This window comes from Protopterus annectens, chromosome 13.part0 (assembly GCF_019279795.1).
Source record: "Protopterus annectens isolate FY-2018-M chromosome 13.part0, PAN1.0, whole genome shotgun sequence".
NCBI lineage: Eukaryota > Metazoa > Chordata > Ceratodontiformes > Protopteridae > Protopterus > Protopterus annectens.
The window spans coordinates 1,179,711,762-1,179,730,769 of record NC_056747.1 but is presented as its reverse complement, the minus strand read 5'-3'; positions in this window follow the sequence as shown (position 1 = coordinate 1,179,730,769).

The following is a 19,008-nucleotide window of genomic DNA, read 5'->3' as shown; positions in this document are numbered from 1 at the left end:
GACTCTCCGGCTGACATGGACATCCTCCAAAAAAGCCTTACTGAGACGGACACCTGGTGTCAAAGTAATGGCCTCAAACTAAATGCCAAAAAATGCATAGTCATCCCATTTGGGAAAAACAAAACACCCACAAATTACCACGTAGGTTGCAGCCCCCTTAATACAGAAGAGGTAATAAGAGATCTGGGTCCCAGGTGGATAGTAATCTCTCCTTTGACAATCATATTGCCAAAGTAGTTAGGAAATCCTTCTATGTGGCCCATCTAATTACTAAAGGGTTCGCATCTAGAAATAAAGAGGTTATAGTGCCCCTCTACTCGTCACTCATTAGACCTATCATAGAGTACAATGCCCCATTTGGGATGTACCTCACAAGACACTTCCAACAGCTGGAAAGACCACAAAAGTACCTCACCAAGAGCATTACTGGCCTCAAACATATGTCCTATGCAGCCCGACTGCAAAAACTCTGGCTGTACTCAGTGGCATATCGCTTACTCAGAGGTGATCTCTGCATGACTTACAAAGCCATGTCCAACTCAGAATTGATGGACATGCTCCACCTAAAGAAATCCAAGTCACTGTGAGCCACGCGCTCTAGTGAGCTAAACCTCACCACAACAATAAATAGAACATGTTGGAGGGATAGATTCCTGTCACAGAGACTCTCCATGCTTTGGAACAAAATTCCAAATTACATCAGGCAGAGCCCCTCACTAACACTCTTTAAGAGAAACCTTGACGAGTGGATGGGTAACAGAAAATACACCCCTGGGATCACTTCACTGGCTCTGCTTGACAGAGGATCAGTTAATTAATCAATTAATTTTTTAAATCCTGTCCTGAGCATCCACAGCTCCTCTGTGCTGGTCCTGTGGTTTAGGCTGCTTGTTTTCGCCTCCCATAATCCATCCTGAGTGCTCCTTCTCTGCTTTAAATGCAAAAGGAGTACCTCCAGCCATTACCTGAAGACACCCTGAATTGGCCAGCTTGCCTGGTACTTAGAAAAATACTACTGAGAAGACCCCCCCCCAACAAGAATGTGTAAATTAATCCATCCCAGGTGCTCCCTCCCTGCTTTAAACACAAAAGGAATACCTCCGGCCATCACCTGAAGACACCCTGAATTGGACAGCTTGTCTGGTACTTAGAAAAATACTACTGAGAAGACCCCCCCCCCCCAAACAAGATCGTGTAAATGTATGTTGCTTAACACTAATTAAATGTAGACTTGATGTACTATCTATAGAGTTAATCTGCCCTCCCGTGTGTGCATTCTAGCAGCCTACCGCAGACTGTTTGCCCTCTCCCCCTCCTGTTATCACTACCCTAGAATATATTTAAACCTAAGACTGGTCCAACTATCCCTGCTGGTTGCTATCTCCTTCTACCATTAGGTGGCAGCATCTACCAATATAAATCCTAGATATTCTTTATAATCCCAGCAAGTTTTATTTTTTCACAAACAGTTGGTTATGAGTTAATATCCTTAGACTGTAAATATCTTCTCCCCCCTGCTAAACCACCCTCTGTAAAGGTAGCCTTCTTTTTCTGGCTGGAAATATTTAGCTCATACCTTCCAACTACAGCCTTTAAACTGCTCTTTGCTGATACTTTTTCTGCCATACTCACCTCTGTTAAGCCCTTCCCCCTCCTGGAACTGTTCTTCCTACTAACTTTCCACCCCTTTAGTCCCTCCTACCTTCTACCCCTCTAGTTCAACCACCTTCGCTCCACCTATCCACTCCCCCATAGCTAGTTTCCTCCTGGAGTTTACTTATATCTCCCACAGACTGTGGTGCCATTTTTAAATCCTGTTCTGAGCATCCACAGCTCCTCTGTGCTGGTCCTGCGGTTTAGGCTGCTTGTTTTCCCCTCCCGGCAGGTCTTTTCAGCATATCTGTCTATCATTTGTAAGCTTCTAAGCAACTATTGTGCTAAACTCCGCGTTTTTACTTGTAACTGTGTTTTAGGGTTATAGATGGCCTTGTGCTGATGGCTATAACTCCAATGTAATGTGTGTAACTGTTGTATGGTTATTGTTGGCCTCGTGCTGATGGCTTCATTTATCTGTGACCTACATGTGTTTCTGACCTCTGCAAGCTGCTTTTGGGATGAATGGGGCTCTTTTCTACACTGACTAATGCTGCATTAATTTTGTATAGGTACAAGGGGCTTGATTGAATACTGATGGTGTGTCACGACCAGAAACCTGGTGTAACGCTGTTCTGTTAAAAGGACGCCAACCAAAGTGCATCGCTGAATGCCGGATAGCCTCTTAAAGTGGAATAACAATCCCTCTTCAAGTCTTCCGCTTAAAATCAGGTTTGGCAGCCATTTTTCTTTCCATTTGTAACTGTAAGGGCTCAGCACAGCTTCTACACAGTTTTGGGGACTATTTTGCCCTATATACTGTACTGTTTGACTGCTTGCTTTGTAGTGTGTCATTTGCCCTTTGCTTAGGTTAATTACCAGCTTAGCAGCTGTAAGCTGCTTTTTTGGATGAGTGGGTCTCTCTTTATGTTGTCACCAGCTGCATTACTTTAGTCTGAGTATACAGGGCTCTACTGTTGCACTTTGCTGACCTAGTCTGCTCTCCAGATGTCCTATTAAAAGGATGCCAACGAACATATATTGTTGAAGGCCTTTATTTCTCTTTCAAGGTGGATCAATGGTCCTACTAGAGCCTTTAGCTTAATTACTAGCTTAGCAGCTATTTTCCTTTTCCGTTTATCTCTATAAGGGCGCCACATGGCTTTTATATTGTTCTGAAAACTGTTTTGAAAACTGTTCAGCACAAGTTATTGCACAGCATGAACATATTGTAGTTTACTGTGTTAGTCTGTTGAGCACTATATATTGCACTGATTAGAGATTTTTAAAGTATTACTTTATCATTTATCCCTTGCTTTCTGCTGCTTATATTTGACTCTACTGCTGTATAACCCTGTCCTCTCAAATGGACTAGGGTCACTGATAGCATGCTGAACTGCTGAATTAATGTTTTGTTCTATTTAATGGAGCCTATATTGCCTAACTTGCATTGCTCATAGCATAATGTCTGCTGCTTTCTATTGTTCATAGGTTCATAGGTTGATACTAGGCTATCTGCCCTAGGGCATTTACAAGCCTAGTCAGAGTGTGTTTGGCTTTTGCCACCCTTTTTAGATTAGTTGACTGTGCCTCTGTATAGTAGGTCACAGAAGATAGCCCATTTAAAGTTAGTTTACCGTGCCACTGTCTAGCAGTGACACAGAAGAGATCCCAGGGGTAAATTTACGATCTCCCATCCAAACGTCAAGATTCTTCTTGAAGAGGGTCCTTTAGGGGCACTCTCTAACATGGATTGGGATTTTGTTCCAGAGTGAGGGGAGCCTCTGGGATATGAATCTGTCCTTCCAACATGTTCTATTTATTTCTGTGCTTAGGTTTAAGTCACTGGAGCATGTAGCGCTGATGGATTTGGATTTCTTGAGGTGGAGCATGTCCATTAATTCAGGGTTGGACATGGCTTTATACATCAGGCACAGGTTGCCTCTGAGTAGGCGGTAAGCAACTGAGTAGAGCTGGAGTTTCTTTAGCCTAACTGCGTAGGGCATCTGTTTGAGTCCCTTGATCCTCTTGGTGAGGTACTTTTGGGATCTTTCTAGTTGTAGCAGGTGTCGGGTAAGGTACATCCCAAATGGGGCATTGTATTCAATTATGGGCCTGATGAGTGATGAGTAGAGGGGCACAATGACCTCTTTTGATCTAGATGTGAACCCCTTTGTGATAAGGTGGGCTATATAGAATGTCTTTCTAACCACTTTGGCAATGTGATTGTCAAAGGAGAGATTGCAGTCTACTTGGGTCCCCAAATCTCTAATTACTTCTTCCATACTTAATGGATTACCACCTATGTGGTAATTTGTGGGCACTTTGTTTTTCCCAAAGGGGATGGCTATGCACTTTTTGGCATTTAGCTTTAGGCCTTGGCTCTGGCACCAGTTATCCGTCACTGTGAGACCTTTTTGGAGGATGCTTGTGTCAGCTGGTGAGTCGATTATGGCCCCCAGTTTGCAATCATCTGCAAACTTTGTCAGCCATAGTCCTCCTGTGTTAGCCTGTACCTCAGAGAAATATATACCGAACAAGAAAGGTCCCAGGACTGAGCCTTGTGGGACGCCACTTGTAACTGGTTTAGAGTCTGACATGGCACCTGCAATTCTGACCATGTGGGTTCTATCCCTAAGCCAGTTTGCAACCTAATTGTGACATAGGGGTTGATATTTAAGTTGGTTAGCTTATTTATGATGCCCGAGTGGGGTATTGTGTCGAAGGCTTTTGCAAGGTCAAGATAGGCTGTGTGGACTACCTTCCCTTCATCTATGGTCTTGGTGACTGTTTCAAAGAAATCGACCAAGTTCAAAAGGCAAGATCTGCCCTTAACAAAGCCGAATTGGGTAGGATCCAGTGTTTGGATGTTCCCAATGTCTTTGTTTATGAGTTCCATGATGATACGCTCCATAGCTTTGCAGACCAGGCTAGTTAGGCTTATAGGGTGATAGTTTCCGGGGTCTGTTGTGGCACCACCTTTATGGAGTGGGACCACTGTTGCTGTACGCCATTCTTTGGGTACATATCCTGTTGTAAGGCTGAGACTGAATAGTGATTTTAAGTGAGGGTTCAGTTCTTCTTGGAGCTCATGTAAAACGCAGCCCGGGACACCGTCCAGTCCCATTGATGCTGTGTTTTTAGCTTTGGAGAGGGCAACTCTCACCTGTGCATCTGTGATGTCAGGGAGGCTACACTCTGTTGGGATAGTCATTTGCTCATTTGGGGGGGAATGGGGGGAGAAGTTTGCACTGAACCTGTCTGCCAGGATGTTGGCAATGTCTATGGGTTCAGTGTATTTTTTGTCATTTTGCACTAACTCAGAGCATATCTGGGAATTTCCACCCAGGTTTCTGACATAACTAAAGAAGGCCTTGTGATTATCTTTAGCGTCTTGTGCAATTTTTCTTTCAAAGCTAGCCTTAGATGATTTTATGAGGGATCATAGTTTCTTGCTAGTACTGATCAGAGTTGCCTTCCCTTTCAGGGATTTTGCTCTGTCATGTAGTAGCTTCCTCCTTCTGTTGTACAACTTATTTATGGCTGGGGTCCACCAGACAGGTCTCCTGTCATTGGAGGAGTGTGTCTTGGTTTTATTTGGGATAGTACGATCCATGCATTCCTGTAGGCATCCATAGAATGCGTTTGTAAAGAATTCTGTGGTTTGGGCCATATTTTCCACTGGCTCTGAGGCTTTGAAGGAGTCCACCTCGGTTTTGAGAAGTGGGAAGTTTGCTTTTGAGAAGTTTTTGACCGTGGTTTCCTTTGCTGGGGGTGGGGACAGGAGATGGATGTCCATAGTGATTAATTTATGGTCAGATCTTACCAATGAGGGATATACCTCTGGTATGGAACATAGAGTCCCCATGTTGGTGATGATCAGGTCCAATATGTTTTCCCATCTTGTGGGAGTGGTGACCAGTTGTTCCATAGCATTTGAGTTTATAAATTCTAAGAACCGTTGGGCTAGGGTGTTGGGGCTTGAGTAGTGCTCCCAGTCTATGTTTGGGTAGTTAAAGTCACCCAATATAATGGTGTTTGGAGAGACCTTCATATTCTCTAGTGTCTTCAGGAAAGCCAAGTGGGATTCCTGAGTTTGGGAGGGTGGTCTGTAGCAGGCTACAAACTGGAAGGCAGTTTTGTCCACTGTTAGTTGCACATGGATGGTCTCAGATGCTTCGTGCAGTGCCACTAGCCTGGAGGTATGGGTATCTTTGATGAATATGGATACTCCCCCTCCTCTTGTGGTTCGGTCTGAGTTTTGGGGCCGAAAAGCATGGTATGAGGTATAGCCTGGTAGTGCTGGGGTGCTCTCGGGAGCCTTGAACCAGGTTTCTGTCACTGCACAGATATCGATATTCTCCATACTGAGGAGAGCCTCGAGTGAGAGCATCTTAAGGTTTAGACTTCTGGCAGATCCCTTAAACCTAATCTTCCTCTACATACTTGCTCCAGCCTCATCTAACCATAGCCTCTCTCTACTACTGTACTTTGTTACACCCTCCTTTCTTCTCTAAACATCCCTTACCTGCTACCTTCCCTCTACATCTGCAGTATTAACTAACTCAGTGTTGTCTCCCTCTCCTCTACAGTAATCCATCCTGGGTGCTCCCTCCCTGCTCTAAACGCAAAAGGAATACCTCCGGCCATCACCTGAAGACACCCTGAATTGGCCAGCCTGCCTGGTACTTAAAAAAATACTACTGAGACGACCCCCCCCCCCCCAAACAAGATTGTGTAAATGTATGTTGCTTAACACTAATTAAATGTAGACTTGATGTACTATCGATAGAGTTAATCTGCCCTCCCGTGTGTGTGCTCTAGCAGTCTACCACAGACCATTTGCCCACTCTCCCTCCTGTTATCACTACCCTAGAATATATTTAAACCTAAGACTGGTCCAACTATCCCTGCTGTTTGCTATCTCCTTCTACCATTAGGTGGCAGCATCTACCAATATAAATCCTAGATATCCTTTATAATCCCAACAAGTTTTACTTTTTCACAAACAGTTGGTTATGAGTTAATATCCTTATACTGTAAATATCTTCTCCCCCCTGCTAAACCACCCTCTGTAAAGGTAGCCTTCTTTTTCTGGCTGGAAATATTTAGCTCATACCTTCCAACTACAGCCTTTAAACTGCTCTTTGCTGATACTTTTTCTGCCATACTCACCTCTAGTGTTCTTTCCTGCTCCGTTCACCCTATGGGCTCACTCTGCTCCCCTACCATTCCCCCAATTCCCACCTGCCCCCAGTACTCCTAGCTTTATTCCTATCTTACCCCACCTTCTCAGCCTAATTACCCAATACCAGCTCCCCCCTCATTACTCCTCCCACCTATAGCCATCCTTCTTAAACTCTGTAATCTGTACTCTACCCAATTAATTATAGCCCCCTCCTCTTTCCTTAAATCTCTAGAATACCTCCATCACTTTTTAAATCCTTTCTTCTTCATAGCCTTCTCTATTTTCCTAACCACTCATACCACTCTCTCTATGCTCCAACATGCTCTCCTCAAATGATCACACCCTCCTCTTCCTGTTCCTACTTCCCTTATACTATGCTACCTCATATTCCACCTATGCTTGTCTAATACCACCTACAAAGACAACTACCATACAAACCCACCTTCCCCCTCACTCTTACTCCCATTTCCACTCTATCTCCTCTTCTCTCATTCAGCCCAACCCTCTGCACCTATTCCACCCTAAACTCTTCTCCTCTAAAGTCAAGATACTGTTATCTGCTCCAATCTACAATCTACCAAAATTCATGCCTGGCAGACCAATATAGCTAAAGGATATCTCCTTCAGCAGCCTAATCCAAGCTGGTGATATCCAGCCTAACCCTGGTCCTACATCCTTTATTAACAACACTCCTCCCTTACCCTCTTCCTCCTATCTCAACACCCTAAAGATTTTTACAATTAATGTACAAAGTCTAATTATACCATGACCCCCCTATTAATATTCCAAAACGTGCACGCTGATTGGCCAGCGTGCACGTTGTAAATCGACTTATACTAATGGAAAAAGGGCCGGTTGGGATACATACACAACCACCAACATGCATATTCAACGGTTCATGGATTTTGTCAGTGCAAACACCCTGAAAAAGCCAGTCTGCATGCCTACTAGGGGTGAAAATATCCTCACTGCTCAGATCAGAGCAGAAAGCAGTAACCCATGAAATAAATATAAAGACTGAACTCCCAGTAAACACCAGAATCTTTAAGAAATTTTCAAAGGCTAACTACCTCATATTAAGTGAAGGTCTAAGTCAATTCCAAACCCCCCACCAAATTCAGAGAAAACAATGGCCTATGCATATGTGTTTACGATAACCCTATACAAGCATTTAAATAACTGCATAGACGCAGCAGTTCCAAACTAAAATAAACTTAGGACAAACTCCAAAAACAAGCCACCTAGGTGGACCCTCAGTATAAATAGGTTATACAGCAAAAGAAACAAAATACTGTCCAAAATAGGAGGGGTTATGCCCAAAAGACAAACGATTCCCTTGTCAGTTTCAACAAGGAACTCTGGCAACTAATGAAGTCCACTGAAGCCAACTTCAAGGCAAAAATAACCTCCCAGGTTAAGGATAACCATAAAGCATTTTTCAGTTAAGTATGCAACTTTAAAGGCAACACCCATCAGTGTGCTGAACTAGTAGCAAATGGAACTTCCTATACTGAACTGGGGGTTATAGCAAATTTTCTGGCTTATAAATTTAACTCCAGTTTCCCTCCCCTATCTCTGCCAGTTCCTCCAGAAATGCCCTCTACCATTTCTCCCCCAACTATCAGTAAAGAACAGGTCCTCTCTGCACCCACCAGAGCTAATGCCTCTTATCAGTCTTCATGTCAGACACCAGGAATTATTATTGAAATACACCTATGTATTTACTATTGTAGTTTGGGTTCGTGAAGGGCCGATCTTGTCTCCTGAACCTGATTGACTTCTTTGAATCAGTCCCCAGAGCCGTGGACAAGGGTAAGGTGGTCCACAGAGCCTGTCTGGACCTCACCAAGGCCTTCAACACCATCCCCCACTCTGGAATCATAGATAAACTTACTAAGCTGGGCATTAATCTCTACATCACTCGATGGGTTGCCAACTGGCTTACTGACAGAACCCACACTGTAAAAGTAGCTGATTCCAAATCCATCTCCAGACATGTGACAAATGGAGTACCTCAGGGTTCAGTCCTGGGACCGCTCTTCTTTGGCATCTACTTCTCTGAAGTACAAGCCAACACTAAGGGACTCTGGCTAACAAAGTTTGCAGATGACTGCAAACTGGGAGCCATTATTGAATCCCCAAATGATGTGGATATTCTACAAAAGGGCCTTACATAAACAGATGCTTGGTGCCAGAGTCATGGGCTCAAGCTCAATGCCAAGAAATGTATAATTAACCCCTTTGGGAAAAAACATGTATCCATGAATTACCACATAGGTGGCAGTACACTAAACACCGATAAGAGACTTATGGACACAGGTGGACAGTGGTCTCACCTTTGATAACCACATCACCACAACAGTCGTGAAATCCTTCTATGTGGCACACCTCATAACTAAGGGCTTTTCATCCTGAAAAAAGGAGGTCATTATCCCACTGTACTCATCCCTTATTAGACACATTATAGAATACAACGCCCCGTTTGGTATGTACCTCTCAAGACATCTGCAACAACTGGAAAGGCCGCAGAAATACCTCACTAAAAGAATCACAGGCCTAAAGCAGATGCCCCATGCTGACCATCTAAAAAAACTTCACCTATACTGTGTCGCATATTGTTTACTCAGAGGCGATCTCTGCTTAACATACAAGGCCATGTCAAACCCAGAGCTATTGGACATGCTACACTTAAAGAAATCCCAATCCCTCAGAGATGCACACTCCAGGGATCTAAACCTTGTCACCACAATGAAAAAAACATGCTGGAGGGATAGGTTCCTGACCCAGAGACACCCCAGACTCTGGAAAAGACTGCCCATACATGTCAAGCAGAGTGTCTCTTTGGCTGTCTTCAAAAGGAACCTTGATGATTGGATGGGAGATAGGAAATTCACCCCGGGGATCACATCAGTCACCCTGCTAGACAAGGGTCCAGGGAAGTAAATACTGTGGGAAGAAATAGCCAGGGAATTGTTATGTCTAGGCTTGTATGACCCTAGGGCCAATAGCCTAGTACCAACCTATGAACCTATAAGCCTATTAAACTGGTAACAACGTAGTATGTGCATTAAGTTATTGCATTTGTGGCTCTGTACTATGTGATAATCTCATTTATATTGCTTTATGAGCCCAGGCAGTGTCTGAAAACAGTCAAGAGATCAGCTCACTTACCCAGTCATCAAATAGCAATAAATAAATAAATAAAGCAAACAAGTAAATAAATAAATAGATAAACACAGAAATCTGGCTCAGTTGATAAGATTAATAAATTAGTATCAGGCTAAGGAGTAAACATCATCAATATAGTAGATTCAAGTTAACAATAACATCAATAATACTGTAACTAAGATATGAGTGGAATGTATATGACCGACAAGGAGGTAGGGATAGACGATGCTTTTTTCCCCTTAGCTCTGAGCACAGTTTGGGTTATGCTACTTCAACATGATCATTTAATCATAATATAAATCCAGACAGAGGCCCAGACAGTTCAGTTTTGTCAATATTTTAAACCACTATGAGTGGTATTCAAAGTCATAGACTGCACAACTTCTTCTTCTTTCGGCTGCTCCCATTAGAGGTCACCACAGCAGATCAGCTGTTTCCATTTCTTCCTGTCCTCTGCATCTTGCTCTGTCACACCAACCACCTGCATATCCTCTCTCACCACATCCATAAACCTTATCTTAGGCCTTCCTCTTTTCCTGTTACCTGGCAGCTTCATCCTTAGCATCTTTTTCCCAATATACTCTGCATCTCTCCTCAGCACATGTCCAAACCAACGTAATCTTGCCTCTCTGGCTTTGTCTCCAAACCTTCCAACCTGGGCTGACCCTCTAATATACTTATTCCTAATCCTGTCCGTCCTCATCAAACCCAGTACAAATCTTAACATCTTCAACTCTGCCACGTCAAGCTCTGACTCCTGCCTTTTTGTCAATGCCACTGTCTCCAATCCATATAACATAGCTGGTCTCACTACCCACTTGTAGACCTTTCCTTTCACTCTTACTGGTACTGCCTGTCACAAATTACTCCTGACACTCTTCTCCACCCATTCCATCCTGCCTGTACTCTCTTCTTCACCTCTCTTCCACACTCACCATTACTCTGAACTGCTGATCCCAAGTACTTAAACTCATTCACCTTCACCACCTCTACTCCCTGCATCCTCACCATTCCTCTATCCTTCCTCTCATTCACAGACATATATTCTGTCTTAGTCCTGCTGACCTTCATTCCTCTTCTCTCTAGAGCATATCTCCACCTCTCCAGTGTCTCCTCCACCTGTTCCCTACTCTCACTACAGATCACAATGTCATCTGCAAACATCATAGTCCACGGGGACTCCTGTCTGATCTCGCCTGTCAACCTGTCCATCACCATTGCAAATAAGAAAGGGCTCAGAGCTGATCCTTGATGTAATCCCACCTCCACCTTAAACGCATCTGTCACTCCCACCACAGACCTCACCACTGTCACACTACCCTCGTACATATCTTGTACCACTATTACATACTTCTTTGACACTCCCGACTTCCACATACAATACCACAACTCCTCTCTAGGCACCCTGTCATATGCTTTCTCTAAATCCACAAAGACACAATGCAACTCCTTCTGACCTTCTCTGTACTTCTCCATCAACACTCTCAGAGCAAACATTGCATCTGTAGTGCTCTTTCCTGGCATTAAACCATACTGCTGATCACTAATCATCACCTCCCTTCTTAACCTAGCTTCCACTACTCTTTCCCATAACTTCATGCTGTGATTGATCAGTTTAATTCCTCTGTAGTTACTACAGCTCTGCACATTGCCCTTATTCTTAAAAATCGTACCAAAACACGTTTTCTCCATTCCTCAGGCATCCTCTCACTTTCCAAGATTTCATTAAACAATCTAGTTAAAACTCCACTGCCATTTCACCTAAACACCTCCATGCTTCCACAGGTATGTCATCTGGAGCTTCCATGTATGTCATCCGTTCTTCATCCTCTTCATAGCTATCCTTACTTCCTCCTTGCTAATCCACTGCACTTCATGATTCACTATCCGCACATCATTCAACCTTCTCTCCCTCTCATTCTCTTCATTCATCAACCCCTCAAAGTACTCTTTCCATCTGCTCAACACACTCTCCTTGCTTGTGAGTACGTTTCCTCATTATCCTTTATCACCCTTACCTGCTGCACATCTTTACTAGCTCAGTCCCTCTGTCTAGCCAATCGGTACAGGTCCTTTTCTCCCTCCTTAGTGTCCAACCTTTTATACAACTTTTCATACGCCTTATCCTTAGCCTTTGCCACCTCTCTCTTTGCCATGCACCTCATCTCCTTATGCTCTTGTCTACTTTCTTCATCTCTTTGACAATCCCGCTTCTTCTTCGCCAACCTCTTTCTCTGTATACTCTCCTGTACTTCTTCATTCCACCACCAGGTCTCCTTGTCCTCCTTCCTCTTTCCAGATGTCACACCAAGCACCCTTCTAGCCATCTCTCTTACTAGCTCTGCTGTAGTTACCCAGCTATTCGGTAACTCTTCACTGTCACCCAGTGCCTGTCTTAACTCTTCACTGAACATCACCTCACAATTACCCTTTTTCAGTTTCCACCATTTGATCCTTGGTGCTGCTCACACACTCATCCTCCTCATCTTGATCACAATGTCATCCTACAAACCACCATCCTATGCTGCCTAACTACACTTTCCCCTGCCACCGCTTTTACAGTCTCCAAATCCTTCAGATTGGCCCTTCTACATAAGATATAATCCACCTGTGTGCATCTTCCACCACTCTTGTATGTCACCCTATGCTCCTCCCTCTTGTTAAAATACGTATTCATCACAGCCATGTCCATCCTTTTCGCAAAATCCACTACCATCTGACCTTCTGCATTCCTTTACTCAACACCATACTTACCCATCACTTCCTCGCCCCCTCTGTTCCCTTCACCAACATGCCCATTGAAATCTGCTCCAATCACCAGTCTCTCACCCTTGGGTACAGTCATCAGCACTTCATCCAACTCACTCCAAAATTTTTCTTTCTCATCCATCGCACACCCAACTTGTGGAGCATATGCACTAACAACATTCATCATTACACCATCAATTTCCAGCTTCATAAACATCACTCTACCACTGTGCAAGTGAAATTGAAGAATAGCCACTCTAAGTAGAATGCAAGTGCAGTACCTATGAGCTCAGCAGCATGGGTTTTCACAATAAAACCCAACTAAACTGCGTAGATCATCAGTTACGGAAGTCAGGCAGGAAAGTGTACTGGAAAAGTAAATTTTTTTCTATAATAATTTAGGGAAGATATAGACAATCAAGAGTATAGATGACAGTTAAGACTTAAGGGTTAAGATACAACATAAAACAAGACAAGACAGATGGGAGCACGTGATCACATCCTGGAAACTATTGCCCCATAAGCTTGACTAGCTTGGTCTGCAAAGCTATGGAAAGGATCATCATGGACCTCATAAATAAAGATATTGGGGACCTACAGACACTGGATCCTACCCAGTTTGGCTTTGTTAAGGGCAGATCCTGCCTCTAAATGCATTAAAACCCCTCCATGGTTCTTTTCCCCCACCTTAAGTCTAAATCCTCATGCCTCATAAATATCCACGGCACACACTGAATATAGCTCTCCTAAGAAATTTTCAAAGGCTAACTACCTCATATTAAGTGAAGGTCTAAGTCAATTCCAAACCCCCCACCAAATTCAGAGAAAACAATGGCCTATGCATATGTGTTTACGATAACCCTATACAAGCATTTAAATAACTGCATAGACGCAGCAGTTCCAAACTAAAATAAACTTAGGACAAACTCCAAAAACAAGCCACCTAGGTGGACCCTCAGTATAAATAGGTTATACAGCAAAAGAAACAAAATACTGTCCAAAATAGGAGGGGTTATGCCCAAAAGACAAACGATTCCCTTGTCAGTTTCAACAAGGAACTCTGGCAACTAATGAAGTCCACTGAAGCCAACTTCAAGGCAAAAATAACCTCCCAGGTTAAGGATAACCATAAAGCATTTTTCAGTTAAGTATGCAACTTTAAAGGCAACACCCATCAGTGTGCTGAACTAGTAGCAAATGGAACTTCCTATACTGAACTGGGGGTTATAGCAAATTTTCTGGCTTATAAATTTAACTCCAGTTTCCCTCCCCTATCTCTGCCAGTTCCTCCAGAAATGCCCTCTACCATTTCTCCCCCAACTATCAGTAAAGAACAGGTCCTCTCTGCACCCACCAGAGCTAATGCCTCTTATCAGTCTTCATGTCAGACACCAGGAATTATTATTGAAATACACCTATGTATTTACTATTGTAGTTTGGGTTCGTGAAGGGCCGATCTTGTCTCCTGAACCTGATTGACTTCTTTGAATCAGTCCCCAGAGCCGTGGACAAGGGTAAGGTGGTCCACAGAGCCTGTCTGGACCTCACCAAGGCCTTCAACACCATCCCCACTCTGGAATCATAGATAAACTTACTAAGCTGGGCATTAATCTCTACATCACTCGGGATGGGTTGCCAACTGGCTTACTGACAGAACCCACACTGTAAAAGTAGCTGATTCCAAATCCATCTCCAGACATGTGACAAATGGAGTACCTCAGGGTTCAGTCCTGGGACCGCTCTTCTTTGGCATCTACTTCTCTGAAGTACAAGCCAACACTAAGGGACTCTGGCTAACAAAGTTTGCAGATGACTGCAAACTGGGAGCCATTATTGAATCCCCAAATGATGTGGATATTCTACAAAAGGGCCTTACATAAACAGATGCTTGGTGCCAGAGTCATGGGCTCAAGCTCAATGCCAAGAAATGTATAATTAACCCCTTTGGGAAAAAAACATGTATCCATGAATTACCACATAGGTGGCAGTACACTAAACACCGATAAGAGACTTATGGACACAGGTGGACAGTGGTCTCACCTTTGATAACCACATCACCACAACAGTCGTGAAATCCTTCTATGTGGCACACCTCATAACTAAGGGCTTTTCATCCTGAAAAAAGGAGGTCATTATCCCACTGTACTCATCCCTTATTAGACACATTATAGAATACAACGCCCCGTTTGGTATGTACCTCTCAAGACATCTGCAACAACTGGAAAGGCCGCAGAAATACCTCACTAAAAGAATCACAGGCCTAAAGCAGATGCCCCATGCTGACCATCTAAAAAAACTTCACCTATACTGTGTCGCATATTGTTTACTCAGAGGCGATCTCTGCTTAACATACAAGGCCATGTCAAACCCAGAGCTATTGGACATGCTACACTTAAAGAAATCCCAATCCCTCAGAGATGCACACTCCAGGGATCTAAACCTTGTCACCACAATGAAAAAAACATGCTGGAGGGATAGGTTCCTGACCCAGAGACACCCCAGACTCTGGAAAAGACTGCCCATACATGTCAAGCAGAGTGTCTCTTTGGCTGTCTTCAAAAGGAACCTTGATGATTGGATGGGAGATAGGAAATTCACCCCGGGGATCACATCAGTCACCCTGCTAGACAAGGGTCCAGGGAAGTAAATACTGTGGGAAGAAATAGCCAGGGAATTGTTATGTCTAGGCTTGTATGACCCTAGGGCCAATAGCCTAGTACCAACCTATGAACCTATAAGCCTATTAAACTGGTAACAACGTAGTATGTGCATTAAGTTATTGCATTTGTGGCTCTGTACTATGTGATAATCTCATTTATATTGCTTTATGAGCCCAGGCAGTGTCTGAAAACAGTCAAGAGATCAGCTCACTTACCCAGTCATCAAATAGCAATAAATAAATAAATAAAGCAAACAAGTAAATAAATAAATAGATAAACACAGAAATCTGGCTCAGTTGATAAGATTAATAAATTAGTATCAGGCTAAGGAGTAAACATCATCAATATAGTAGATTCAAGTTAACAATAACATCAATAATACTGTAACTAAGATATGAGTGGAATGTATATGACCGACAAGGAGGTAGGGATAGACGATGCTTTTTTCCCCTTAGCTCTGAGCACAGTTTGGGTTATGCTACTTCAACATGATCATTTAATCATAATATAAATCCAGACAGAGGCCCAGACAGTTCAGTTTTGTCAATATTTTAAACCACTATGAGTGGTATTCAAAGTCATAGACTGCACAACTTCTTCTTCTTTCGGCTGCTCCCATTAGAGGTCACCACAGCAGATCAGCTGTTTCCATTTCTTCCTGTCCTCTGCATCTTGCTCTGTCACACCAACCACCTGCATATCCTCTCTCACCACATCCATAAACCTTATCTTAGGCCTTCCTCTTTTCCTGTTACCTGGCAGCTTCATCCTTAGCATCTTTTTCCCAATATACTCTGCATCTCTCCTCAGCACATGTCCAAACCAACGTAATCTTGCCTCTCTGGCTTTGTCTCCAAACCTTCCAACCTGGGCTGACCCTCTAATATACTTATTCCTAATCCTGTCCGTCCTCATCAAACCCAGTACAAATCTTAACATCTTCAACTCTGCCACGTCAAGCTCTGACTCCTGCCTTTTTGTCAATGCCACTGTCTCCAATCCATATAACATAGCTGGTCTCACTACCCACTTGTAGACCTTTCCTTTCACTCTTACTGGTACTCGTCTGTCACAAATTACTCCTGACACTCTTCTCCACCCATTCCATCCTGCCTGTACTCTCTTCTTCACCTCTCTTCCACACTCACCATTACTCTGAACTGCTGATCCCAAGTACTTAAACTCATTCACCTTCACCACCTCTACTCCCTGCATCCTCACCATTCCTCTATCCTTCCTCTCATTCACAGACATATATTCTGTCTTAGTCCTGCTGACCTTCATTCCTCTTCTCTCTAGAGCATATCTCCACCTCTCCAGTGTCTCCTCCACCTGTTCCCTACTCTCACTACAGATCACAATGTCATCTGCAAACATCATAGTCCACGGGGACTCCTGTCTGATCTCGTCTGTCAACCTGTCCATCACCATTGCAAATAAGAAAGGGCTCAGAGCTGATCCTTGATGTAATCCCACCTCCACCTTAAACGCATCTGTCACTCCCACCACAGACCTCACCACTGTCACACTACCCTCGTACATATCTTGTACCACTATTACATACTTCTTTGACACTCCCGACTTCCACATACAATACCACAACTCCTCTCTAGGCACCCTGTCATATGCTTTCTCTAAATCCACAAAGACACAATGCAACTCCTTCTGACCTTCTCTGTACTTCTCCATCAACACTCTCAGAGCAAACATTGCATCTGTAGTGCTCTTTCCTGGCATTAAACCATACTGCTGATCACTAATCATCACCTCCCTTCTTAACCTAGCTTCCACTACTCTTTCCCATAACTTCATGCTGTGATTGATCAGTTTAATTCCTCTGTAGTTACTACAGCTCTGCACATTGCCCTTATTCTTAAAAATCGGTACCAAAACACGTTTTCTCCATTCCTCAGGCATCCTCTCACTTTCCAAGATTTCATTAAACAATCTAGTTAAAAACTCCACTGCCATTTCACCTAAACACCTCCATGCTTCCACAGGTATGTCATCTGGAGCTTCCATGTATGTCATCCGTTCTTCATCCTCTTCATAGCTATCCTTACTTCCTCCTTGCTAATCCACTGCACTTCATGATTCACTATCCGCACATCATTCAACCTTCTCTCCCTCTCATTCTCTTCATTCATCAACCCCTCAAAGTACTCTTTCCATCTGCTCAACACACTCTCCTTGCTTGTGAGTACTTTTCCCTCATTATCCTTTATCACCCTTACCTGCTGCACATCTTTACTAGCTCAGTCCCTCTGTCTAGCCAATCGGTACAGGTCCTTTTCTCCCTCCTTAGTGTCCAACCTTTTATACAACTTTTCATACGCCTTATCCTTAGCCTTTGCCACCTCTCTCTTTGCCATGCACCTCATCTCCTTATGCTCTTGTCTACTTTCTTCATCTCTTTGACAATCCCGCTTCTTCTTCGCCAACCTCTTTCTCTGTATACTCTCCTGTACTTCTTCATTCCACCACCAGGTCTCCTTGTCCTCCTTCCTCTTTCCAGATGTCACACCAAGCACCCTTCTAGCCATCTCTCTTACTAGCTCTGCTGTAGTTACCCAGCTATTCGGTAACTCTTCACTGTCACCCAGTGCCTGTCTTAACTCTTCACTGAACATCACCTCACAATTACCCTTTTTCAGTTTCCACCATTTGATCCTTGGTGCTGCTCACACACTCATCCTCCTCATCTTGATCACAATGTCATCCTACAAACCACCATCCTATGCTGCCTAACTACACTTTCCCCTGCCACCGTTTTACAGTCTCCAAATCCTTCAGATTGGCCCTTCTACATAAGATATAATCCACCTGTGTGCATCTTCCACCACTCTTGTATGTCACCCTATGCTCCTCCCTCTTGTTAAAATACGTATTCATCACAGCCATGTCCATCCTTTTCGCAAAATCCACTACCATCTGACCTTCTGCATTCCTTTACTCAACACCATACTTACCCATCACTTCCTCGCCCCCTCTGTTCCCTTCACCAACATGCCCATTGAAATCTGCTCCAATCACCAGTCTCTCACCCTTGGGTACAGTCATCAGCACTTCATCCAACTCACTCCAAAATTTTTCTTTCTCATCCATCGCACACCCAACTTGTGGAGCATATGCACTAACAACATTCATCATTACACCATCAATTTCCAGCTTCATAAACATCACTCTACCACTGTGCAAGTGAAATTGAAGAATAGCCACTCTAAGTAGAATGCAAGTGCAGTACCTATGAGCTCAGCAGCATGGGTTTTCACAATAAAACCCAACTAAACTGCGTAGATCATCAGTTACGGAAGTCAGGCAGGAAAGTGTACTGGAAAAGTAAATTTTTTTCTATAATAATTTAGGGAAGATATAGACAATCAAGAGTATAGATGACAGTTAAGACTTAAGGGTTAAGATACAACATAAAACAAGACAAGACAGATGGGAGCACGTGATCACATCCTGGAAACTATTGCCCCATAAGCTTGACTAGCTTGGTCTGCAAAGCTATGGAAAGGATCATCATGGACCTCATAAATAAAGATATTGGGGACCTACAGACACTGGATCCTACCCAGTTTGGCTTTGTTAAGGGCAGATCCTGCCTCTTAAACCTGGTTGATTTCTTTGAAACAGTCACCAAGGCCA